The sequence below is a fragment of the Bombus pascuorum genome, chromosome 2 (assembly GCF_905332965.1).
Source record: "Bombus pascuorum chromosome 2, iyBomPasc1.1, whole genome shotgun sequence".
Classification (NCBI taxonomy): domain Eukaryota; kingdom Metazoa; phylum Arthropoda; class Insecta; order Hymenoptera; family Apidae; genus Bombus; species Bombus pascuorum.
In genome coordinates this window covers 7,973,649-8,001,050 of record NC_083489.1, presented here as the reverse complement: position 1 = coordinate 8,001,050, position 27,402 = coordinate 7,973,649, and the positions used below count along the sequence as shown (strand labels likewise).

The 27,402-nt window shown below is 43.5% G+C and overlaps 1 protein-coding gene across 3 annotated transcripts in view; it reads left to right on the top strand.

Moving 5' to 3' along the window:
- The window catches only part of LOC132904550 (Krueppel-like factor 6), a 268,819-nt gene that overhangs the window by 171,546 nt on the left and 69,871 nt on the right, over positions 1 to 27,402 (top strand). Inside the window, exon 1 of one of the 3 annotated variants that reach the window (XM_060955163.1) lies at positions 2,400 to 2,419. The exons of the other annotated variants lie outside the window; for them this stretch is intronic. The gene's annotated coding sequence lies outside the window, so the exon portion shown is untranslated. Of the gene's footprint in view, positions 1 to 2,399; positions 2,420 to 27,402 lie in introns of those variants that run through there. 3 annotated transcript variants of the gene reach the window in all.

Here is a 27,402-nt window from a genome sequence, read left to right as displayed (position 1 = left end):
CGGTGTAACCTAATCTCGGTAACGAATTCGGTGAACGTATTTCCCATCGACGATTCCGAATTCGTAGCCGACTACGGGGCTAGAGGCTTTCAACGTGTCCACCCGGCGCCAACGAATTGTCTCTCCTGTAATCAGTCAGAGGGACGAATAAAAGGACGTTAATATATGCAAAACGCGTAATGTTCGGATACCCGAAACCAACGAGTTTCGCGGTCGCAAAGAAACGTGATTTGCTGTTCCATGGAGGGACAAACGTTTGTAGAGATTTCGAAGCAATCAGCGATCCTCTGGTTGGAAGAAATATGTGGAAGTAAATCAATGGACTTTATCCAGTTTTACAATTTCTTTTTGCTTTTTGGAAGAAGAAAAGCGTGATTGTGGTTATGAACGGAATACGGAGTGTTACATTTGTTTTTAACATCAGAGGAATAGTTTGGATAAAATCTGAAGGATGTAGAGAATCTGCCAAACCAATGTGAAATATTTACAGCAACGACGTTAATGTATTCACATCGGAAATCGCAAAATTTTCGTTGCGAATATTTGACAATCGTCTGACAGATCAAGTATTCATGCGTCACAAAGCAACGGCAGCGAAATGACATTTTGAAACACGAAATAAATCCATCACGGTAGAAGAGTACATAAATTCGCAGTCTTACAGGATATTTTTCGCGCCAATGCGAATAAAGGCATAGAGAATTGTATTTATTCGCTATAGCACTATTAATCTGTCATCGTGAAATTTTCAATAACCATCGTGAATATTTCACACGGGCCTAGGAAATTGTTCGAATACATTAGGAAATTAAGAAAATTCAAGACGTCATACCTTTAAATTGGGAATCATTTGCATAGAATTCTGTATAAGAATATAGGTATATATATATAGGTTCGCAGAATATAGGTTCGCCGAGGAAAATCTTCCGTGAGCACGTACAAATGGTTAAAGACTAACTCGAAATGCATTTGTGCCGTCTCTCTGAGCAATATCGTGCGAGGATACGTTCCGCACGCCATGGTCCACTAAATTCAGAACAATTGGAAATAATTATAGGTCGTTAATGTCGAGAGAATAATAGCGACTGTATTACGGAATCGCGGGAGAGAGAGAGAGAGAGAGAGAGAGAGAGATAGAGAGAGGAAGAGGGAGTGGTTGGAGAAGAAAAAAGGGGAGGGAGGAAGGAACTGCAGCGCGGAATTACCTGAAAATGGTTGCCATTGTGTTGAACAACGTTGTAGCATAGTTTTGTTGTGGATCCTCGGCTTAATTCTACGCCGTGCGTTAAGTTCAGATAACAATGTGTTGGTGTGGAAATTCGTATTGGAGATCGTTCATGTGGATCAAAGCTCGAGTCGTGATTTATTTCAAGCTTGATGGGATATAGAATGTATTTTCACACGTGATACTCAAAGGATGGTATTCCAAAAAGCTAAAAAATCCATGGAACAAACGAATAAGAAAAATATCCGTTTCTTGGTCGATCACATTTCATTTACATGAAATCGCATTTAATGAAATCGAATGTTAATTACATAGTAAACGATATCGTTTGAAAATAACCGTTCGATGAATGTAACGCAAGACTCATTCATTACCGGTGCAATCAAGGGCGGAACGATATGCGAGAAACCGGAAGACACGGAGTAGAGACAGTCCGATCAAAAGCCATGAGCCACTCCGGTCGGATATGAGATTCGATCCCCCTATTCTTCTCCCCTTCTGCGTAGTTCGTCCTCACGGCTCGACGATCAAAATAATAATTACTCGACGTGTCGTTACTTTCGATTTTGTCGCTCGGCTGGATAGCTTTGCGTCGCGTTCGGCGTTGATTATTCGACGCACGAAAGAGCACCTTTGCGCCGGAACTGACCGAGCGTACGCCTCTTTTTAGCCAGTCGATATTAATTAGAACGTTCCGTCGCGAGTGACTGTTCGTTTTCTCGCATCTACGCAAGCGACAGCACTTGATAATAATTACCGTCTCGTCGATCGATCGGTCGAATGATCGATAAAATCTTCGTCAAGCGAGACGATTGTTTCGAACTCCCATGGTCAATTTCTTTATTTCGATATGCGAGAATGGTAATTAAATATATTTATGATAAATAGATCACAATTAAACTATGTGCATACTCGAATTTTCTAAACGTTAAGTTAATGAAGTAAAAGTTCTTTCTCTATTTTACCTAACCATTTTTGCACACCCAACTTTGCTTTTTATCGGCTGAAGTTACAACGTGCGAGAAACGAGCGTGAAGCAAAATTTAATCGTTTTTCTCTGTCTTTTTTTTTTTCTAGGTAAGCGCTAATTTTCACCGGTTTGGTTACTCTCTGCCAGTGTTTTCCGCAATGGCCGCCCCAGGGGGTTGGTCAGGCAACGAGGGGTAGCGGATAAGAGGACAGCGGGAATCACAGGTATTCTAGCAAGCTCCCTTATTTCTAATTGCATTTCGAGTTAATGGAATACGCATAATCGTCCACCAAGTTCGTGGAATTCGAGCGAGATTCTACAAAATTAAGCGCGGTTTTCGCATGCCCTCTTCCGCCTACGGATCACCAACCCGTCCCTAACGTAACGTGCATATACGAGACGCATTCCTCAGGATACGTTCACGATGTTTACGCTTGAGTTTGTCTTGCTTTGTGTACGTTTATACGCTTTGATCTATTAGACGGTGCATCCTGAATAGTTGGATCGTAGGAATGAAGCACATGGTCAATGGTTGAAAAGAGGTAAAAATCTTATTATATACGTTTGAAGACAGCCTCTGCTTTGTACATTCTATGTACAAGGCTAAGATTCTTAGGAAAATGAAATAGAGTTCACAAATTTATCCATCAAGCTCGCTATATACGTAGTTGAAACGATCTTTCGTAAATTGCAAGCGACAGGGTGACTCTTTTTCGGAAACAAAAGCGCGATGCTCGAGCCTCGTTTCAATTAGCACCAGTTGCAAAATCGCTCTTTGAAGAGCGTGTAACTTGGAGACTTAGTACCGAATTGTTGCTTTCACAAGGCTCGAGAATATTCCGTGAGCTTCTGGTTTCAACACGGGCATGAATAATAACTGCGAAGATCAATGGGATGCTGCAATTTTGATATTTCAGGGAGACTGTAATCTTCACGGAACGCTGTAAGTGTTTTCGTTAATGCGATGATTAGTACGAATCGCGACTGGAGCAAGACCTCCGGGACCTGACTGAAACGCGAGTTTCTATAGGATACGAACTTTCCAACATTACGATTCGAGTTAGTTTAATAATTATATGGAAGCTCGGGAACATTTGAAAAATGTAAGAAAGTTTCCCATGCAGGAGGTGAAATTTTTTAAAAATCAGCAAGCGCGGGAGAATTATGATTTCGCGACACACGGTTATGAAAGAGTCATGACATGGATAAAATGTGACGCTCGAATTCGATCCGCGAAGTGTGAAATTAGTCGTTGGCCGCTTGACGCTTGCCTACCGCGAAATTTACATTCCTCCATTATCACGTGTCTAAATTTTCAGACTACGTTCGAAGTTCATAGCGACGTCTCATTAGAGTCAGTCATTCCAAAATTAAACGTTTCAAAAACGAATAAACTTTTGCATTTAGTTCTAATGCCCGTCATATACAGATCACGTTTGTCCGAGCAGCGTGTATTTGATTCCGATTTAACGTAATTATAAACGCGACGATATTTCGCGTAAACTCCATAATTCATTCGATATTGTTTATCGAAATCCATTAACAATAACCAACGAAAAGGTCCAAACCTTCGAACGCGATTTGCATACTCCGGATGCGCGGATCCATTGTTGTTTCGAAACAAGTATATGGAAGCTATCACATGACCATGCACTTCCAAACACGTAGCTGGCCTTTTCCGGTTCGTAACGATGGCTACTTGTGCGGCCATTTTCCGAGGGATTCGTATTTCATTGGTGCGCACCGAATTTCGATGTTCCTTTTCAGCTACGCTATAAATATATTCGCCGGACGGAACAAAGAAGCATGGCGTCGCTTCCGGCGCGTCCTTCGCGAACCCTATTAGAAAAGTCGCGAATGATAAATTTTCAAGGCTGCATCGAGTGCAAATTTTCTTCTTCCTTCGTCGTTTTATACATTTTATCTTTTTCCCTTTATACTTACATATTTCTGTAGAGTATTTTGTGATCTTTTGTTACTTCGTATCGATCTTATCGTAAGAAAGAAAAAGGCAGATTTTTGTTATTCAAATTACCACGGCGATTCGATCTCATAGTACGCTAGTATAATGGAACGCACAATGGTATACGCAATGATACATGGCAGAGATTCTACGATCGAGCGTGAGAGAAGATAAACCGAGTCTAAGAGCACCTTTCCTTTCAGCGGATGTGTTTAACGTACAAACGGCGAATCCACGTTATCTTTCGCCCCCTTTTCTTCCAAGTTAAACATTTACAACCGGAGAAGGAACGCAAACGACCATGGATGAACGCCTGCTCATTCCTTTGCCACTCTCGTATCGACGAGCGCACGTGGCCATGACTAAGAATCGCCTCCTTTCCGAGATTTTCATTGCTGTGTATCAGTGCGAAACTGTAATTTTCCTCTTCGTATGTTGCTACATGGGTATTAAGGGCGATAACGGGTGTTCCGCCGGATAAAAGGAACGATCGTTCGCTTTGATACTGAGCCAAGCCTGTATCTGAATCAAAGATCATTCGTGCATTGGTTTTACCAATGGGTCTTTGGACGTGGACTTACAAATGATTCTAATTTTAACTTCACCGCTTTCTACGTCATTTAAATTGAAACGGTAATTGATTTTACCCCGGAATATCGAAAATCGATTGGTTAACCTTTCAGTGGCGGACGCTTAATTTTATTTCGATCGTGGCATTTCTTGCAGTAGCTAAAATGTATTGACCAACAGATAATGTACAAAAGTAATTTATAGCAGTTCAGTGGCCAAGCTCGATGCAAAATTAACCGCGTTTAAAGAAAAACTTCATCGATTTCAGCACCATTAAAACGAACCATCACGGATTCACTGATTTATAAAATATACAGGTGCGCATCAAAAAATTACGGCACGCCTCTCTATGAATTCGCATCTCTCGCGTACCATTTATATTCATCGAATCGTTCTTACGGACTCGCTATGCCCCCCGGATATCCTATATATCGCTCTACGTAACCTGCAAAAACACGGAAAGAAAGAAACGGAAAGAGAGGGGAAGAAAAAAAAAAGAAAATGATCGGCCTTCGGAAAAAAACGCGGAAACTGCACCATATTTTTTGCAGCGGCGTTATGCAACGATACCGCGAACAGATTGGTGAGCATTTGCAGGCCTTGCCAAGCAGCTTCTTCCTCGCAGGAAAAACGGGCACAAATTACTCGCCACTTTTGCATAAGCGTAGACGTTTCGCCGCGCTGTTTGCTCGCTAGGACCATTTGGTTAAAAGCACACGGTGCGGCCACGTGCACACCCCTGAATTTCAACTTAATTGCGTTAAAGGTTACAGAATATACGGCGCTCTCCTTTGAATTTACCGTGCTTTCCCATATTCCGACTGCACGCACCCGATCCAGGTTTTCCCCGGGACTCGGCTGCTTTACCGTATCCGGAGATTTACAGCGGTCAGTCGAGGGATTAAACAAGGACAATGTTGTTTTTCCTTCATCCGAGAATCGTGGTCTGGTTCCATGTATTTTCGCCGGTTCTCAACGAGTTATGGCTCGCGCGATGTTTCTTGTGGCCGACGCGAGAAATTTGGAATTTATGTGACGCAAGATAACTGCTGGTTACGCATATTCCGTGGATTACGTCGAGGAAAAAGGGAATTTTTGCGATAACGGTCAGATTTGGACATAGAAATTAGACAGCCAAACCTGGCAGACACGCGCGAAATGAACCGTAAGCACTCTCGTTCGCTCTGGATCGGAGGAAATTGTTCCTGGGCACCTTCGCGTGAGTTTCTTCTAAGGATTTTCGGTGAACACGAGAGGAAACTGGAACGAGGAGGTGGAGAAACGAAATGGTCCAGAAAGCCATGACTTCGTGCCGCCCTTTCAAAAGTGGCTGCTGAAAGTGGCACTCTTTCAGTAGAAGTTTAGCGGTACTTCCTCTCGAGTCTCCGGTACTTTCTCGTTCGATTTAGGAAGAATCGTTTTTAATTAAACCTGACAAAATGTGTATGAACTGGTTCTACAGTGATTTCGTAGCGCGAAAAACCGTGGCAAAGTTGAATTTAGCGAGGCTAATCGATGCTAACGATGCTTTAATCGCGCGACCGTTGACGCGCGTTTTCCTCTCTCGCTTTTTGCCGCTTCCATCGGCTGACGGAGAATTTTGGCACGGTGAACGAGAATCGGCGAAGCTGGATCCGGCGGATACATTGATCCGACGATGTTCCAAATAACGGGTCGGAAGCGCGCGAGATCGTCCTCTATTTTTCCACCGGGAACGATAAATTAAAATTAGCACGCGAGATCGTTTGGTAGGCCAGAATACGGTAAAAAGGAGGGTCGGAACCGACACGGTGTTATTTATGCCTCGACGTGCACACTCGATCGTTCCGCTTTTTTCCCCCCATCTCTGGAAACGAAGGGGTCAATCAGTGCTTATCGATCGATTTAATTCAGTCGACGAGCGGAAGTCGACCGCTGGAATCGCTGTTTATTAAATTATATATATTATTATATAGCTATATTATATTATATAGCTACAAACGTGTAAATTGTTGGAAATTAATCAAAGTATCAAAGAGTAGTTTTAAAATTAATTTTCATATATTAATTCTTTTTTATGTAAAATGTAGATTGTACTTTTGAAGTCGAACTTCAGCTACTCTATAAATAATTAAAATAAACCTCTATCGAAATTTTAAATGCTTAATACAAGAGAAAGGCAAAATAGTAGCTGTTGTTCTTTTTTTTTTGTACACTAGACGATAATTATCAGCAGCGATCAATTTTTCCTCATTTTGTACAATTTTTTATTTTTTTCTATTAAATTAGATATATCATTAACTCGTTTTCCATTCATAAAGTGTATAAACAATTTCATATTCTAAACTCACGGAGCAGGAGTTGAGCCCCGAGGTGTCTGATTATGGGTTTCCCATTCCACTGGCGGGCTGACGCCTCGATGTAACAACAATTAGCGCGCACGTATTCCATCGTCTTTCTTGCTCGAGTTCGCAAATTTAACGTCATCTTAGGAGGAGCCGCTCTCAAACATATTAGAAAATTAGCGTGCCCTGGCTGGCAACGGCTTTTCATTTTCCTCTCATTAAGCTCGCATAATTACGCGAGGACGGCGGCAATCTTGTCTTCCGCGTGCACACGGAAACCCGCTTAAGGATACCGCGTGCTTGCGAGTCGTAATAACACAAGGAATTAGAAGTTAATAGCCATGGACGTTCTTATGATATTTTAAATTGCACAGTACTTTTTTCATGGTTGGTTAATTGCATCGAATCTCCGTGACAAGCTGAAAATTCTTGGAATCTTTATTCATCCACCGATTTAAGTTTCCATGAATGGTTAATTTGAAGCAAATGAGGGTTTCATTGAAAACAAGTGATTTTACAGGGAAATATGCTCTGAGATTAGATTATGAAAATGTAAATGGTTCTATAATCTCAGAATCCAATGTTTTTACATTTGGAATTATAACAATGAATTTCCGAAATTAAATCACAAAATCTTTCTTACCCGTAGAAAGCAGTGATGCGCAAATTTTATTCTCTATTATTCATCGCTTCTGTATTACATGTAACTTGCTAATTCTGCAACACCATATCAGAAATACGCGCCAATCCTGCGCAAAGCCGGTAAATAAGCCTGTGTATACGCATAAAGACTCGACAAATGTACAAGATCATAGACACGGTGCAGTGTCGCAGACAGTGTAATCTCAGTGCGTTTCGTTCTCAGCGAAGCTGAACACTCGTAAACATTCTCGACAGTCGGTCCGTTTGCAGCGAGCGCGCGATATACGCGTCGACCCTTGCGGCATAAAGCACCGTTGCGTTGTCTCGGCGAGGCTGCCGGGCCAACGTAATTTTTCTCACTTTGCAACTTGCCCCGTAAATAATAGCAACGCGCGACTCGACCGCCTCCACGGCGACTCCACCTCTCTTTCTCTTTTTCGTTCTCTCCTTCCATCTTTCACCCTCTTGTTCTTCCCGGTTCACCCTCCAGCTCTCAAGCCCTCCCTCTTGGCGCACTCGTAGAAACTGCGTCGTAATCCCGGCGTACTCGTAAGTTGGCAACTCGAAGCGAGAACTCCTACGTCCTACGTTACAATTTGCCCTTCGGCGACCGTTCCATTCCGTGCAGCAGTCCTGCCTTTGATATTTATGGTAATGCGACGCCGGGGCCTATCAGTCCTGATATTCCGGCGAAATCGGGTGACCGCGATGGACCGGGACGCGCTTCCGATCCGGAAAAGAGATAACTTCGGTTATCGAGCGAAATGAAATGCGAGCCGACGAATTTCGAACTCCACCGGACGCGTTTCACCCTCTACCCTCGTTCCGATCACCGTTCTTAGTTCCTCTCGTGTTCTGCTTTCTTTTGTATTCGTTTTACTGCCTGCCAACGTGAAAGGGGTGAAACTCGAATTTACATCGACCAGGGGAAACGGCAACCTGCAGGACTCGCGAAGCCACCGAACGGAACAGTGACTGGTGGGTGACTACCGCGTTACCTCTGATGGATTCGCCTTGTGAAAGGAGTGACTTGGCTTGTTCGATCGAAAGGAACTTCCCATTTCTTTCATCCCTTCGATATCGCGTGACTTGCATCGGGACATAACGATGGATTTAAAATATTTGAATCATTCTGCTTAGTTTCTTCGTATCTAAAATGAATACAATTTTCAATATTTTTTATGTTAACAACTACGAATTTCTATCTTTCATTAGTTACATGTCGTAAAATCTAGATTTTGTTTGATAAAATTGGTCCAGGAAACGCGTTCAGAATCCGAATTATATCTATTAAAATTGATCCACAGAGTCTAATAAAAATATCAAATACACTGCTTTGGAATGTAAGGCGATCTTTATGTAACAAGTTCGACAAACGATAACACAGGTAACATTACGTTGCCCGATCGCATACACGGGTCACGGGTTATGTTTAACCGTAAGTCAATTCTCAGACGCGGGACTGACTCGAACGTAGCCAGATGCACGTAATAGCGGCATTTCCGCTGAAATTGTGCTGTGGATAGCGTCGACGGTGCAGATCTAAGCGGCCATTAAAGCCGGTGCCGCCGGTCAAAGATTGTCGCGACGAAAGACGAATCGAAGATCGAAGAAGCAATAACTTTGTATTATGGAGTTTCGTTGTATGAAGTAGTCGCAAGAATTTTCTACATAACGAAATTGTAACCATTGTTCGGAAACGTGAATGAAAGGCAGCTTCACTGTAACATTCCAGAATTAATAAATTCGATAAGATCATTCTTGAAATTTGCGAGTTCTCCCGAGAAGAAAATAACGCACCATTCGAAACATATATAAATATACGTATAAACTTTCTACTTGAGAGGAAAATAACCGAAAAAGATGTACGAAAATGCAGCAGACGTGGAAAAAAAGAAACCGACTGGATGGCGAGAAGCCGGCCGATAGGCGTGAAAATTCGACGCGAAGGGTGGCGAGAACGAGGATAAGCCAATGCCGGATAAATCCGCGAAAACGCCGGCTCCGCGCGTCAATTACCCGTGCGTTTATAAAATATTTTTCGTTCGGGAGAACTGGCGGAACACGGAGGATGCCAATCAAGCCGGTCGGACGTTGGCATTCATCTGTCAGCGGCGGATAATCCAGAGACCGCAGAACTCTACGGTGCTCGAAGCCTCTCATCGGTACCACCCTTCGTCCACTCCCGCCTCCGTGTTTGTCAGCAGGCCTTCGTTGCCATGAAAAATGCATTTGGCGCAAGGGGTTTACCGTGTGTGTGCGCGGACCGCTCGCTGTCTCGCGTGTACTCGAACAGCTGATTGAAATTACACGCGAACGATCGCACCGCCTCTTCCGCTTGAATTCTCCGGCTAGTAAGGGTGAAACCACCGATGGATTCTAGGAATTCTGCACGAAAAGGCGGGCCAAGTTTGTGTTATTGTACATTGTACTATACAGATCTAAGGAGAAAGGTATCGCAGAGATACTAGCTTTATTTATCAGGATACATAATTAGTAGACTGCGGATATTTATGAAAATTTCTATTTTTACTAACGCGAATAAAGAAGTGGAACCTAAACAGAGATTTGTTTCAGCTACTAAATATTACTAAGTACTGGCTCTTGGACATTTTACGGACCATAAATCGTTACAAGTTACAATCGATCGTTTTCTTTCCAGCTGTGCACGATACAGAAGTCAAGTGTGATTTTTTATACATGTTCGCGCAAAGTTTCTTTGGCCATAAAAGCCTGCTTCGAATGTTCTCCTCCTGGGAGACTTGCGTTTGGAAGGGTGAAAATATCGAGCGGATTTCTCTTGGAACGATATTGTTGCAGATACTTCGGCTCGTTCCGTATGTGCATATTTATTTATCGTTACGTCGCGCTCGTGACTGGTAAATGATTCGCATGGTATGCAATTTTTATTGCACTCACGTTGGATACTTATGGAAATCGAAGTCTATATGGTATTTCAGAAAAGTGTGCGTTCGAACTTGAATTCTAAACTGCAATTACATTATTCAAATGTTCCACGAAATCAGTTTCCTGTCTTTGAGGCAGGAACCAGTTGAACTGGTAGAATTCAGGCCGCCACGTGCAACTCGCTACATTGGTTGAAGTAATTCGTAGCCAAGCGGATATCCGAGGGATCTCGTGAGAGCAGCGGCGTTCGTACGATTCTCCACGAGGTGAAATGCGAGTGTTTCAGCCCGTACATACGGAAGGAACGATTCACGCGTGAAAATAGCCCAGAGTGGCTCCTTCAGAGCCGTTCCTGCGCTTTTGTTCTCAGCCGATCCCGCTTTTCCACGAGCCTTTCCGCGCCGCGGAAGACGAAGTGCTCGTTGCCAAGTGAGCTCCTTCTCTCTGGCTCCGACCCGCTTTCTCCACGATCCCGAAACGTCCCGAGCACGGGCTCTCTCTCTCTCCTCCTCCTCTCTCTCTTTCTCTCACTCTGTGCTTAGCGGTGGTAAAGAAGGATCTGGAAGTCCCGCGGGAACTGGCGAATTTCCGGGTCAAGGAAGCCAGAATTGCTATCGTCTTAGGGACAGAAAGGGCCCGGGATTATAGGTTCAACGGATCCGACTGAATCCCCCGGTCGTCTACTGCCGGTTGAAACTTTAAAGACAAGAGGCTCCGATGGTCTGGAGTAATTCGACGTTTGATTTACCGGCGGATGCTTCCGGTTTTTTTCGCGAGTCGATTGCTCATTTTCGGTTTCTTCGATGGAATTTTACATTGGAATCCAGCAGTCAAGAGGACTTGGAATTCTTAATTGAGGAAACTTAAGGAAGGAGAAAAGAAAAGGAACGTTCACATTATCGAAAATTAATGCAAGAGCCTTTTCTTTCGGCAATGGGATTTCTTTGTTCAGCTAGAATGGCACGAAGGAGAAGAATAACATTAGATACCGTAGGGCTCTTTTATTTTAGATCCACGACCCCTAGACTCGCTAGATATAGAAGTTCCCCGCGATTTATTTCACTTCCAGGTCAGAAGAGCTGAAACTATCTTAGGGGCTCTTGAGGGTTCAGGATTAGATTTAATAGATCCAGGCGAACTGGCGCTTTCTCTATACGGGGTTATGTCCAAAGATAGACACCAGTGACGCAGAGAATCGCGAGATTGCCAATATGGTCGTCCACCGCTCTGTTCCTCGTAGTCTAAGGTACAATCAGAACGACGAATCTCGTGCTGTTCTCGCGTCATTTATTCCTCGGGCAAAGCGTTCTTCTCTGATCCTTCTTGATCCCCGACAGTTCCCGTTCTTTTCTTGGAAACTTCGATATTAAACGCGGTCGAGTGTGGATAACGAGACTATCAGCAGGATGGTACAACGATCATTTTCATTAGCGTCGCTCAGGTGCTTCGCCGAAATTTTTTTAATTTAGAAATTCCCTTGAGATTGCAGCGAGAGGAACGAGATCGACGTTAAAGTAATCGTTTCGTGGAAAACGTTCGAGCTTCACCGTTAACTTATAGCTTAACTTAGTCAAGCTATGAAGTTGCAAGTGACTGGCTGGGAAGATTCGCGGCTTAGGAGGGCGCGAAATCTCTTTGATCTTATTATGCCACGGAGCTTATGTAAATAGTTTTAATGAGGAATGTTTGGTATCCGAGCGAATCCGCTTTCCGACACGTCGATGCAACTGCATGCGACGTCATCCACCTCGTTCACGTCACGTTCCACGACGCTGAAACCAATCTTTTGTTCCATCGTTCCGCCCTGAAAATACTGTCTAGAATACTTCACTTCAACCATACTTTTCAATAACCATTTATCAAACTTCTCCAAAAATTATCGAATAAAAATCTGTGACTGCTGACAAACGACTATTCACATCGAAAAACGAAGGAATCGCTAAATACGACACATTTTATGCGGATATTTCACAGACGAGTTTCGGATTCTTTCTCTCTGGTGAAGGATAAATTGGACGATATCGGGAACGCTCACATTTCACGGTTCCAGGGCCACAGACAGGGGCGAGTGGTATTTTCCAGCGTTATCTACGAACGGTCGAAGGCAGGATTAAAAAGTCAGAGCTGCCACGAGAAGAATCCTTCCATCGAATTCCGCGAGACAGGCCCTCCGGCATGGGTTTCGCTCCTTCTTTCTCTTTTCACCTCGTTTTTTACCTTTTTTACGACTCTTCAACGTCACCGACGCCCGATAAACATTCCCCGACGCGATTCTACAATCGCATCGAGCGTAAGAAATGGAAAGTCATAAGTCTACACGAAAGCGATCGATCGTGCCGACTGTTTCCCGCGGCATTCAGCCGCTGTCGTATCCAGAAACCGACGAATCGACCAAGTCGACCCCGCGAAATTGTCGACCGTGGGCGACATTCGAAGTAGTCCTGGCTCACGTGAATATGGAACAGGAACGCGGAGGGTCGAACTTTGCTAAAGCACGCCGCCATGCATATGCATGTCGCGAGTTTTATTAATTGTCCGCGCAAGTCGAATTGGTGAAGTTCGGTTGAATTTATGCTGGCGTTCGTTTTTTCGTTTTAGATGAAACAAGTTTAATATTGGATAAGATATTTAGAAAATAAAGCTACATCGTACATAGATGAGAATGTGTCATGTTGAGTTTTCATGTCATTCGGGTGAAAGAGCGGATACGTTTAAGAATATTTCTCGTAAGAATTGGTAATTAAACGTCTCGGAAGTTTGATAGTTTAGAGTTACGATTCCTTTAATGGTTTAGCAAAATCTTACGTACAGATCGTAAGTTATGGGATACAACCGTTATGGTACAGGTTACAGCTCGTTGCGGTAGGTCATACGGTTTCATTTGCCGACCGTTCGAACGCTTTGCATCGTTACTGCACGTTCCACGTAACCGTATATGATGAACTAATCCTCGAACAGATTAACCTGAACTCAAGTACTCTGCTATTATGATAGATTTTCCCATGGAAACCCGTTTTTATCGTTCAGAACCAGGAAATTGCATTTACATTGCAGGGTTGTTGCCTCAAGTATAATGGATTGATCGCAGCTCAGGAATTTTCATCGCGATTTGCTCGCTATTTATATTCAAAACTTCGCATTTCAATTAAATATCGAAATCTTAAATTTATAATTTTTTCAATTTTGGAACGTTTGAAGTTTCAAATTTTTAAATATTCAAATTGTTCAAAATTTCAATCTTTCAAATACATAAGATATTAAGCTACTTAATTTCAAAAGTTTGAACTTAAATAAGCAGTTAATGGTTCTTTATCTTTTCTTTCCCTGACAATATCTCTCGCGCAACTTTCTCATACATTTTCGCAAAATTTCAAAAAGACTAGTTGCCTTCCGACCGTCGATATAAAACACATTTCAAGGTTGCTCCTTGCCGAGAAGCCGATGAAACTTCCGGCGTCAGGGCATTGTTCGAACAAGTTTCTCATCCGATTAGTCACAAGTCAATTCACATCGTGAAATTTCTAGAGGAAGATAAACTTTTAATATAAGCGCTGTGCCGCCGGCTACGATGCTATATATCATTTATAAGTTGGAATACCTTAATAGGGGAGGAGGAGGGGGTGAAGTCACAGAGTGCAACGTGGTGCTGTACAAGGGGCTACTTAAAACTTTTTAAAACGTTCTCCAGGTGACGTTATGGTCCAATTATTTCTGTTTCCTCTTTCCAGACCGCCGATAGAAATTGCACCGGAGAATATTTTGCAACTTTCCTATCTTTTTTAACAAATATGCTTTAAATATACTTGAAACTTTAAACACTCGACATTTTTAAATTAACCAAAGCCCTCTAGTCGAACAATTTCCCTTCGAACATTCTCTCACACATTGAAATAACACGGGGGTCTGTCTTCTTTTTATCCATAGACCGCCTCGAAGTAAAAACTAAAATAAACACGACGAAATCCTACGAAGCAAATTGGTTTAACGGCAATACCCCGCTCTTTTTCTAACTATTCTCCAAGAAACAGGGAAACGAGGGAGAGAAAAAAAGAACGATTGAAACACGACGAGTCCACGTGAAACTTCTCCTCGGTTGAAAGTTTTCAAGGGAGAGCGACGCGTAACACGCGAGAAACATGGGAACGAGTCGCGTTACGCGCGAGGGGTTGCTCGAAACGTCCGCAGTTCTGCGATTCCATCGCGTGTACGCCGAGGGGTTCGCTTAAACTAACCTGGGAATTGGATTAGAGCCGGGCCTGGACGGTCGTAATTCCCGGAAAAACAACCAACGACTCGAAGCTTTCGTGGCTCGATCGTTTAGCTCGTAACCGTGGCTTGCCTGTGATTAATGCAATAAATATCTGTAACTGGACGTATCCGCGTAACGCGAGCTTCTTCCTTGCGATGGAACATCTTCCTTCACGTAGTACACGACCATTTCTTTCCTTTTCTTCTAACTTTTCTTCCCTTTTTTCTTCGGAACGCGGAAGTTACCATCGTCGAGATTTATCGACGCGTTAATTTTGACAAATGGATACATTATTTTGTGATAAATTCCTCGTACACTGGCGTGTACGCGCACGTATTCACGATACATAGATACAACATGTTTGTTTTCGAAAAATTTTTCTGTCAAACGAACAGGGCGATCCTTCATAACGGGCGACACCGGCGAAGATAAATGCGATTACTGACAGGTACAAATGTCCCTTACGTTTACACACTAGACGCTATATTTTTCTTCTCTCTCTCTCTCTCCCCTCCCTCTGTTTCCCTGTTTCTATTTTTTGGTTTTTCATCTAGGAAGGGCACACCTTCTCGACCCTGCCCCTCGTTATTTGTCGTTACGTCGCTGAAATTTCATTGCCGCGTAATTTATGACGTTCGTCTGGCTATTAACCGCCTTTACCACTGCACGCGTCGCTAATTTCAAGCATGAAAAGATTTCAACCGAAGACTAATTTTCACGGAACACAAAACGACTTGAAGCATTTTGATGGTTTAATAAAAAGAGCGATATAACTAAGAATATTAAATTTTCTTTCTTTTCGAATTAACTATTATTCATATAAAATAGTAATATACTAATCTTAATAAATGACTCATTTTTATACTGAATTTTTCCGGACACCTCAAAATTGAAAGCTTTAAGATACATTTCTCGTCTTCCATTTAATTTCCTTAAAAAAAATATAAATTCTTCTTACTTAAGATGCTGAGAGACGTCAATTGTAGGCGTCTCCGCTAGGATTTATCTTCCTCTGGCAAACTCGGTTGAGGTCTAACGTACATGCCCTTCGGGCACGACGAAAGGGTTTCGACCCGGGGCTGTCGCAATCGATCGTCCGAATTACGAGGGATATATCGATAAGGACGAAGAAAGGGGAGCCTGGTCGGCGCCAGATCTTCTGCAGCCGGCAGGTGGATAATGCCGCGTGTACACGCGATTCTATCGATTTCATATTCGCACAATGGCGGCGACGGTGGCGGCGGCAGCGACGCCGGTGTAAGAGGCGGCGCGCCATTCACCGGCGCTGATGAGAACAAGCGGCCTCGTAAGGGCTGGAAAGTAAAAGTCCACGACTGCGCGGTCTACTCGCGTACGCGCCAGCCGGCTGAAAGCCGAACGACTTTCGACGTGCCAGCTCGTCGTGAATGAGTCGACCTAACCTCGAAACCACGGGGACGCGATCGGGATATTCCGTTCGTCTTCGTTCCTCCCAGTTTTCTTTCCGTAATACCACCGTACCTGCCATCCCGTTTACGCTACGATTACCAGTAAATATACCTTCTATACTTTTACTATTTTTGGGAATATTTGGGGATATTGGCTAAAATGAAGTTTTCCATAATTTATTTAATTTATTAGGATAAAAGTAATGAAAAGCATTTAATTTACAATATCTACAAAAAATATCACCACTTTAGCATTACTTCGTAATGCTTCAGTAACATTTTCACAACATAGGAAATTCTCCCAGCAGTAAAAGATGAATTAATCTACCGTTTGCCGGATATCAAAAGACGAGAGGGTCAACTTAAATATCTCTGTAAGAAATTCCACGTGCGGTGAAGCGTGAGAGCCGCTCTTCTAACGGGAATAATTGATGGAGCAAGGTGGGCCAAGGAGAGCGACGAGAAGCCTGGATACGTGTTTTTCTTCAGGGAAAGTTAAACGATTGCGCGTACTCGTTACTCGAGGTAAAGAACGAAAGGAAGGAATACGTTGGTGGATACGAATGGTACGTCGTGCCCTTCCTCTCTCTCTTTCCCTTACTCCAGGTCAGCTTTGCTGGATCCATACCCGCTACCGAATGCTTCGCGAGTAATTTCTTCGATCGTTTCTTCTGTCTGTTCGTCCGTTTTCTTTTAGCCCGTTTCGACGTCGATCCTATGCAGATGCAGAGGCTGGATTGCGGTCGGTCGAAATTTTCTACGCTCCGAGTTTGAGTAAATAGGGCTCCGAACGAAAGTCTGTATTTGACCAAAAAACGCAAACGAGACGCCGCCGCGCGCTTTCCTTGAATCACCAACAAAAACAATTCTTCGTTCAACCGGTAGGTATTTTTCGAGCCAGTTGATCTAGTGAAGCGTCGTGAATATTCGATTGGATGTTTAGTCTAGTGCGATTTATATTTAGTTTAAATGCTGCTCTGTCTAATGTTGAGACTCAGTCCACTAAATTGTGAAATTACTATCATGTGTCGAAGAAATTTTTATTATTTTCTCAATTGTTTGATCTCGTATCACCATAAAAGACGACATCAATCCTGTTGTCGTTCACAATACACATTTTAGCTTCCTTGAGCCCATAAATAAGAGAAAATAGGTTAACTTATCATTCAAATCTCTCGTTTGGACATCAGCCAGTTCTCCAACATCTTATGTAAGAATCTCCTACCACTACATACTGTTTCATTCGTCTTACAAATAAATTATATCATATTTACATTCGTAAAAGCCAAAATCAATCTAACTAAAATTGATTTAGACCTACTACAGAAGTTTCTGGTCAACAGTTCTCAGTAAACAAGTCAAAAACGCAATCTCCCTACAAAGAAAGGCTACACGGTGACCATATTCGTTCCGCAGTCCAATGTCTGACTCCCTCCGTTTGTCAACGAGAGGACCAATTTCTAGTGAGTCGGTATTACCCGCGCATTGGCGGTAATGCAATCGGCATGTCTTCACCCGTCTACGAGTTCCCTTTTCGTCGAGGCTCTGCACGTGCTCCAAAGCAATCTCGCGGCGTGTGTAGCTTCGTGAACGGGGGATGCCTGTCGCAGACGCGAGATTCGTAAATTTCAGCAGCCGTGACGTCGTTGATATAACGAGGAGCAGTGCATTCCGGATGGTGAGCTTGTTCGTGCGGAGGTGGACCGTCCATTTCTCCACTCTATTCCGCCAGAATATCCATTAGTTACAGCAGCACTGTTGACGAAGCATGTTATTTCCCTTGTGTACAACGTCTGGCTTCTCCTCCGCCTCTTTCTCCGCTCTTCCCGTCTCCCATTCGATCTCGTCGGGTTTTCGCGTCCGCCTTCGTCGGTCATTCGTAGTTTCGAAGGATCCGATACCGTGTCGGATTCGTCGGTGATGCGATTTTGCAACCAGCGTTCGATTTATGATCTCTTAGGAAACGTATTCCTAACCCTGTAAATATTTGAATCTGCTGAACAACAATTTATCCAAGTATACAAACTTTTCGGTATTCTAAGAACGTAAGTACACGGATAGCGAAGATCGCGTATAATGAAAAGAGCAAAGAAATTATTTACTGGCCAAATGTACTTTGAATTATTAATACGGGTTTGGCGAATTAAGCGGTTGGAATTTTATTGCCTAACATTTCCAAAGTAGAAACACGTGTGGATTAAGCCGAGTCGATTGATTCGGCTGAGTCATCGAATTTACCTGCGGGGCATAACTGCCAGCAAAGCATTGGAGGCAACGTGACACTGCGTCTTCAAGTAGTCGAGGCGGTATTTATGATTAATGCATACACAGCTATAGAGCAACGACACTCGCGCTTGGAAGTATATGCGCAACAGTATATTACTTTGGACAGTTGTCTGATACGTTTGCGCGAAATTAGATAAGATTCTACTACACTTTACGAATGGCTCATATTTTAAATAAATATCATATGTAATACCGAATAAAAAATAATTTCCAGAGGAATAGACTAAAATTTGCTATGTGTAGAGTGCGTATTTCGTACAAACTGAAATTAATTGTTAAGGAAACTCGAAGAACTCATTGTAGTTAGTAAGAACAAGACCATTCATCAACGTTGAACTAGTATCAACGCGAACACGGATAGTTCACAAACTTCTTGTATAATATTTCATAACAGACTCGTAGTCCTCGTCTCCTGCAAATCCACGGAACTCGTTAATCGTTTCTTTACCAACTTTTGTACCACGAAAGAAAATAGAACACATCATCCTTCACTCACGAAACATATTGGAGAAGAAGATTAAATACACATTTTCAATGTTTTCGAATATAGATCGTTAAAAAATTGTTCATAAGCAAATTTGGTGAATTACAAAGTAAATTATTTGACTCGCGAATATCCTTCTGACTCAGATAACCTTATCGTGCCTTAGCTTTCATAACTAAAGACAGAAAAATCTAGAGAAAGGAGGAGAAATGTCTCTGGTTCCCTAGTTCAATGATCTTAATGATGATTGTGTTACATTAGTCGAACGACAATGCTCGATGAGGGTTGTTCGGGAATAGGAAGAGATCTCGCGAACGATTTCCTGTTCGCGTCTTTGTTCGCGTTCGAGCAGCGTGTAAACGCAGTGCGGATCGGTTCGAGGGACAGGGAATCCGGAAACGAGGCAAAAGGGTTCCCGTTGTTTCCCCAGCTGCCGAAATCGTCGGCTCTCTCGTATTTACGTGCTTTGTACGTGACCGACACGTGCGTACGCTTAGCCTGTGCAGCGTAATCGTTGCTCTCCATCTTTCACGATCCGTCGCTTTCCATCCGGTGCGCCTCGGCTTAGCCCGGAAGTTAAATAAATGATGGAAGTCGACGGGGTCACGGCGTTGGGGGAAGGAAGCTAAATAAAAGAGCTACACGATCATTCGAATGTCGGAAATTTGTTTTGCCACCCCACTGGATAGGAAGAACGTTACTTTAGCTCGAATTTGGATTCAATTGAAAGATATGCGATTCTTTGAGCTACTTTGTTTATAGACGAGGCATGTGGTTTAAAATAATTCAGACGTAGAAGTTATTTAATTTTTCTAAGGTGGGTTTTCCATTTAACAATAAATGCAATTATATTCAAGTTTGAAAAAGAATAAATCGACCATTATTTTTAAAATCGGTTACGTACTTATCTTTATAACGGGATGCTATGTCTCAATAGGACTCAGTGATGTGAGAATACTTATAACAATTCAGCCATTTTTCTAAAAATTATGACATATTGTACCATTATTCTCATAAGAATTGAACATCTTTCCCCGTGATTTCTCTTAATCTTGAAGTCCTATAACAACGTATAGCATCCTCCACTTACGTTTGTTTTAGCTATTCCTACAAGATGATAGCTCCTTGTTATTTATGTTCCCAGATAATTTTCTGGTACAGAAATACTAAGACAATTTAGTAGCAGATCCGAACTTGTTTGGAGCAGTTGTTATGTCAATAAAATCATATTTTCCTTTACTTATTTTCATAATTACCGGACGCAGACAGTTCTCCACTACATTATTATAGGGGATTATGTGTAGATACGATATAACAGAGTTAAGAATGATTATAACATCGTTCTACTAAAGTCAAACTCGTTGAAATCGCGTTCCCTCTTGGCCATCGTCGTACAACACCGTCGTCAAAATCAACGGCACATTCTCATGGTAATACCGGCGCCCAAAATAATTTCCAGCTTACTGGGCGCGGCTGTTTCCGTTTTCAGAAGCGGCAGGGTCCGCGTACGCGTATAATGCACGTGCGCAACGTGGCATGGAGAGGAATCACTGACGGAAGAAATAAATTCGCTCGGCAATGGCAGGCAAGTACAGCGCAGGGGGAACACGTAGAGCTAGAGAGAGAAAGGAAAAGGGGTAGCGCGGGGGTGGCACGGCGTCGCGAATGGATCGGGGGCGACGTATCGGACGAAAATCCCGACAGTGTTAATTTTCCAGTGGACGGTTTCCCCTGGCGGAAGCTCCTGGACGCAGGTCCGCAGGGAACAGAGAGAAAACGTAACGCGGACCTCGATCGTACCCCCACCTCTATTCGCCTCCCAACTCGCTCCCTCCCCCTTGAAATCCCTCGGCGGGACCCTCCATGTGCGTAGAATTATTGTTGATTAAAGGCATTGTCGAACGTCTCGTTGAAAGGCCTCGCTATGCACCAACGATGCATCCGATGAAATTGCACTTAGCGGTTTTACACGCGGATCCGTGCTGCTGTGCCACAAGACTTGAAGGGGCTCTTTTGGTTTGTTAGTTTCCTGTACGCATTTGTCAACTCTTTATCTACGACTGAGATTTTTTCTTAGTCCGACACAGAAGCTAATTAGGGTGATGTTAAAGAATATATTACATAAGGAGATGTCATATACCTTTATGACATACAAAACATATAAGAGGTGTTTTATTTCGTTCAACCCCTGTACCATAGATGTCTTAGAGAATTTTCTGAAAAGACTAAGAGAGAGATTCTAAGGTAGTGCATCGACTGTTCGACGACGACAATTACCGAGGCAAATATCCTTCGGCCATGATGCACGAAGATTCGTTATATGGACGTTGCGATCGGTCATGTAACCGGCAGTCGTAATTTCGCTAATTAATATTCATCATCGATACATGATCAGCACATTACGGCGACGATTCCGGCGTAGTCGGGATGAACGGATGTTCTCCCCTACGGCAGCTCCGAAAATCATACGCAATAGCGGTTCGCATTCCCGCGACCAGACTTTTGCTGTTGTCGGTTGACCTGTGACGTTCCCCTGTGGCTATGACAGAGTCAGCCGCATGCATATAGAGGAGGGCAAGCGACGACCGGATAGATATTTTATTTCGAAGTCTGGCTGGCCATAAATCGCGTTAATGGGGCGATTCTTTAGGGTCGGATCACAGTGGAGAACGGGTCGTACGGGACTGCAGATCGAGTCCAGTCGTCGGAGAAAAGAGGACCAAGAGCGCTAGGTATGCAGGAGCTCGACTTATAAACAGGCAACCCCCGATATATCCACGCGTCACTGTGCTATAATCGCGAGACCAGTGACGGGTGGGGGCAAAATGAACGTACTCGAGGCCAAGACGTCTGTATATCTCAGGAACGACGTCGTTACGACGTCGTTCGTTACCGGTGGTGCGCAAAAGACCATCCTCATCGGCGGTGACCTCGACCTCGGTCGTCGTCTATCCATGGTGCGCCCAAAAAGAAGGAGTTTTCAGTGGAATGCAAACTACTGACGGTACTTACTTACTCGGAGATAAACATGGAACGTACTAGCGAAATGATTGCGTCGTTTGCGCGGGAATGGGAAATGCTTTCTTAGCGTGATAGGGAACGTAGGGTGTTCGTTCGTCGCAAGGTGAAAGATAAGAGGGTGGCATAGTTTTTATACTTACAGAAGTGAATATAGAATAAAAGGTTGGTGAATAGGAACACGTAAAAGATTTGTAGTTCGAAAGACCAAAGAGTTCTCGTTTGCTTTTGCGCTTTTGAAAGCTATTGCGATTCTTGCTGTTATTCATAGGCGGAGGTAACCTCTTGCTCCATACATACTTGCGGTTATTCATAGTCTAAGTTTCACGCATTTCAGAGTCTATAATCGTGAATTCTGCCACGCGGCTTGGAAGTATATAAATAGCATGTGGAGAACAGCGTAATCTTCGAATATTCAATAAATTTCAAACGCAACCTTAGACATTTGCATCGAACCGACCGAACGCTTACGCAACTTATGGAAATCACGTAAATTCATAAAGTCGCCGAAGAATCTGAGTCATAAACCTAATCATGATTTACCATTGTCTTTACCTTTTTCCACAACGTTCACCAAATCTTTCGTCGAATTTGCTAACAAAAGAAAAAAAAAAAAAAAGACAGCGTATACCACAAACTTTCTAGAGTCGGCAAGAAATTAACGAACTTACCGCAAGAAGCTGTGGCGATCGCGCAAAAAATCCTCGCGCGAAGATCTTTTATCCTATCCAGCGTAAACGTTCCAAGCTTTTTCCTTGTCGCGCGTCCTTACGGAGACACGACCTCTATTTAAAGATACCATCTGAAGCGAATTACCGATGAATACCCTGGAGAGACGCGACGCTGATAGTCGAGGCGAAAGGTGGAAGATTTCATTAGCCATGCGGTTGGAACAACAGCGTAACCGCGAGCGAAGAACGACCGCAGAAATTAAGGGCTACTTCCCTGATATCGCCCAAATTTTCTACTCCCTACGATCCAACATCGTACACAGCTTCTACGCTTCGATAAACATCACGTCTTGCGCCTGTTATCGAGATTTGAGTTTCCCGACTCTAAACACCGATTGTGTTCAACGTATTTATCGATAAGTATGTATGTAAAGGCTGGAAATAAATTTCACCAGCAATAATATTGATTTCGGTTTATTTTCGCAGCGGACCAGTACTATTATTTGCTGTCAAAGACTTGGTCGAAAGACGCGAATTCGATTCTGCCGACTGTTCGAACGATATGTAAATACACGTTGGAATCGATGAGATTCGCTCGGAACAAGCGCGTAGCGAACGCGTCCCGCTCGAATATGATTCCGTAGGTATCCAATTTTTTCCCCTGGTTTGCATCTCGTTTTATTTTTTCTATTCCTCTTTTTTTTTCTTTATTTGTTCGTTCCCATTGTTTCCACACGCGAGATGCGTGCTTGAAACGAGTATCGACGCACTTGAAAAACGCATTGCATCGATACACCATTATTCGGATTGATGTGCGATAAACTCGGTCGTGCACGCGTGCACGCGCGCGTACACAGCCACCGTCACCGCCAGGAAAGCGGGGTGAACTGCAATTTCTCTAATTGCATGCTTTTATCCTCTGTGTGCAATACTTTCGGCGACTCGTGACGCAGCCCGTGCCGAGGGTACTTGATTTCCATCGATTGAGTTTTATCGCCGCTGGAAATATTGAAAACATTTTCGTTTACCGCGCCCGCGCGCTTCCGAAAACTCACTCCCCTCCGGCGTGGCCGCCGGTTTCAAGAGTGGCTCGCATTCCCCCGTTATATTTTAACGTTTTAACGTTTCGCTATTATTATTCCTCTTTTCTTCATTCTTCTCTCTTCTATTTTTTTTTCTTTTTTTTTTAATCGATGATATTGTTTCAATCGCGGCACATCATTTCCCAAAGTTCTCTAACGAGACGGTCTGATATTAAGAAAGATATTTATACGCGAGAACGTACTTTTCGTCTGTTTCGAACAATTTTCGCGAATAATAACGTCACACGATCCAATTGTCGTGTCCTTTTAAAGTTCTATACAAAGAATGATATGGATGACAATGTCATGTAAAATTTTACCTGTTGAAAGGCACGATATTTTAGTATAATTTTGCATAACACAGTTAAAAATAGGAATAACCTTTTCGATCTTAAGATATATCTAAACATTCTAACAATAGATGAAGAAACGATAGAAAAGAGGAAGTAAGATATTCCTGTATATAAAAGAAAAATAATTTCATAATATAGAATCAGCAAAGAGTGACCCTCTTTCACAAAGCCTGAACTTCGTTCTTATCTCTACGTACGATAGACTCTTTCGCAAGAAATCTCGATCTCTTTTTCATCCCTCGAATCAGAGGTCGGAGCACAGATCTGAAATCGTCGAAGCACGTTTATCTGTTGGCGGATCGTGCGTGACACTGCTCGCTCCCTAGCACACGGCTCTCTTTCGAGGCTGTTCCGTGGAAAAAAACAGGACCGCGAAAAATCGATCATTCCGTAATGTTTCCGTAATGCCGGCTGATGCGTATCTGGTGCAGTATATATGGTTTCATCACGACCGAGCGTGCTCCATGGATTTCGAAATAAAGTTTCGTTCAGTCTGGATCAGGCGGAAGGGAACTAGAAAGAAAGGAAGGCAACTGGCAGAGGGAATGGAAGAGAAGGAAAAAGAGAGAAAGAACTCGGCACTCTTAATCTCGAAGGTTTATCGAGGCAGACGTAAATCTGTCCGAACGCTAGGCGTTCTTCTTTGCCTTATCGACCGAGTCTCGATAATCGACTTACCCTCCCTCTGCGTACCTTCGATCCTGACACTGCTGCCTCTCTTGCAGATCCTGGAGGAATCAATTACAATAATACAGCGAGAGAGCTTCTTCCGTTCGAGTAAATGTCAGGCGAGATAATGTGATTCCTTGTTGCAGCCGTTGTCGCGTACGTCCTGAAAAATGAAACTAATTCCTGCGAACGGTAGACAACGACGCCAACAGTGTCCCCGAGGGGCAGCGTTGAGAGGGTCGGGTTAATTAAACGGAAGTTTGAAATATCTTCGAGTGAAAGTTGCCGCGTGGCAGAAAGACTCAAAAAGTATCAGGAATGAGAGTAATTAAAACGCGATTCGCGTCGCTTTGTCTGCGTTGCAGCTGCCGAGGGTGGCAGTCCGAGGATCGAATTGCAGTTCTTGTTGAATTTTTTTACAGCTTTTCGTCCGGGCCATGAAGTTATTTCGGTATCGAACACAGTGAAATCGACGAGGGTGGACAGAGAGCTGGTTTGAGCGCAAAGCAACGGTGTGGAGTGGCACGGCTCGACTTTCGAACGAAAGGGGGACGGCTATTACGCGATACAGCGTCCGTTCATTGCGTTTCTTGGTAATTTTTACCGCAGCGTGTTCGGACAAAGTGGAAGATCAATGGCAAACGGCCTGCGAAAAATGTTGGAAACAAAAGTAGTAGAAGTGTAAAGTAAATAGTAGTATGTTACACTTAGTGATGTTTTCTGTTTTACTGTCTGGTGAACGAAGGTTCGGGGAAATATAGGTTTTCTTTCTAGTCGGAGAAGCACGAAGGCACCTAGGACATTAATTTCTAAACGCATTTGCGGATGCTTTCAGTGGCGTGCGCGTGCGTCCATAAATGCGGTGGTATATACACGCATTCGGTAAACGACAGTCGACCGACAATGACCAACATAAATTAATGCTCGCAATATTAATAGGATGTTAAATTAATATTGTCAGACGGAGACAAATAGAATCCCGACAAATAATATCGGTCCACGTAACGATGAGCAACGACGTGGAAGTGTCATCGATCAGCCGCCGATATCGCTTATAAATTACCAACAACCGCATAACTCTTCATTACTTGAAAATATCTCGTGTTTCTCGTTATTATTTCATCAACCATAGAAAAGTACCGGCGAGCACTCTCGTCCTGGCAATCCGTAATCTCTGTAAAAATTGATTTTAATACGTATTTTTTATCGCGAACCATTCCCCGGGAAACCGGGGCCGATGTTTTCCAATTAAAATCAACGTTTTTCCATCGGACGCGAGATTATTCGATTTCGCGTACCACGCGTCGAATAATTTCAATCCATTATTTCCGACTCGTAACTCGTTGATTCGCTTCTTCATCCCTTTCGAAAAAAACGTTCAACGAGATCCCATTAGCAGTGTCTGATAAAAGCCACTCGATGCTCATGGGCGAAGTCTCGACTCGATTTCGGGTCGAATTCTAATCCCCCAAGCGTGCCACGATTCTCGATAAACTCTGGCTACTTAGGAATGCCAACGAAATAGAAAAAGGCTCCCCCTTTCTGACGAGGAACGTCGGTCCACCCTCTCACGATCCCGTTAGTAGCAATCGTAAGATAGGGAAAAAGTGACTTTCGGTGTCTCTGATCGCAATCCAGGTCAACCGGGGTCTGTCCTCGAGCCGTGACACCGTCCTCGTGGAGACGGTGCCCGTAAATAATTCAGAAGGAAAGGCGCCGAGAGGCTTTGCCCGCGTCGCCATGACGACAGATTACACAGTCTGAGGATGTGCACGGCCTACTACGGCCCTCTCCTCTCTTCTTCAACCGGTTCACGTTCGTCGCTCGAAGATACCACGATGTCTTCCCTTACTCGTGTGCGTTTCTCTATACGTTCGCCGTCGATAGCCTTCACGGAACTGGCTAACAGGAGGGTAGATCGAACTAGGGGACTGTAATTTCGTTCGGTCAGTTCTTACAATTTGTTGGACATCGTTTGCCCGCTCGTTCCTTCGTTGTATCACAGATTTCAGGGTGTTGATGAGGAATCGTGTAATGTAATCAAATTTCATTCTCACTTCGAACTCTTCGACTAGAACATTCTGAAAGATTCGCGCCAAGGAATAATATTTCGTCTTCCATTATTTTAACTCGTCGCGAATATACTCGAATTATTTATACACTGTCCTTCCGAGAATTCTCAAGAAATTCGCGATACTCGGTAAGTCGGTTAATAAGAATAAACTGCTGGGTAGAACGTCGGTGTAATTCATTTTCTTCGAGCCACGAACATGGTGAAGAAAGACTGCAAACACGGGAAGAAAAGGGACGCTGACGGGGCCAAGGATACCGTGCACGGGCGCAACAAGCCGTTCTTTCTTCGGCAGTCTCCTAATCAAAGTAGGCTGGCATGCATTCACGGCCTAATTCGAGAAAACACGCGGCCCCTTTCAAGCCTTTGATCGCGCGTTACCATCGCATTAGGTGCGTGTACACGGGCAACAGCAGCCGGGGCCAGCGGGCTTTTCACGGCCTTCCTTTTCACAGGGCACTCGTTATTTCTCTTCGTGAAAGGAACTCGAG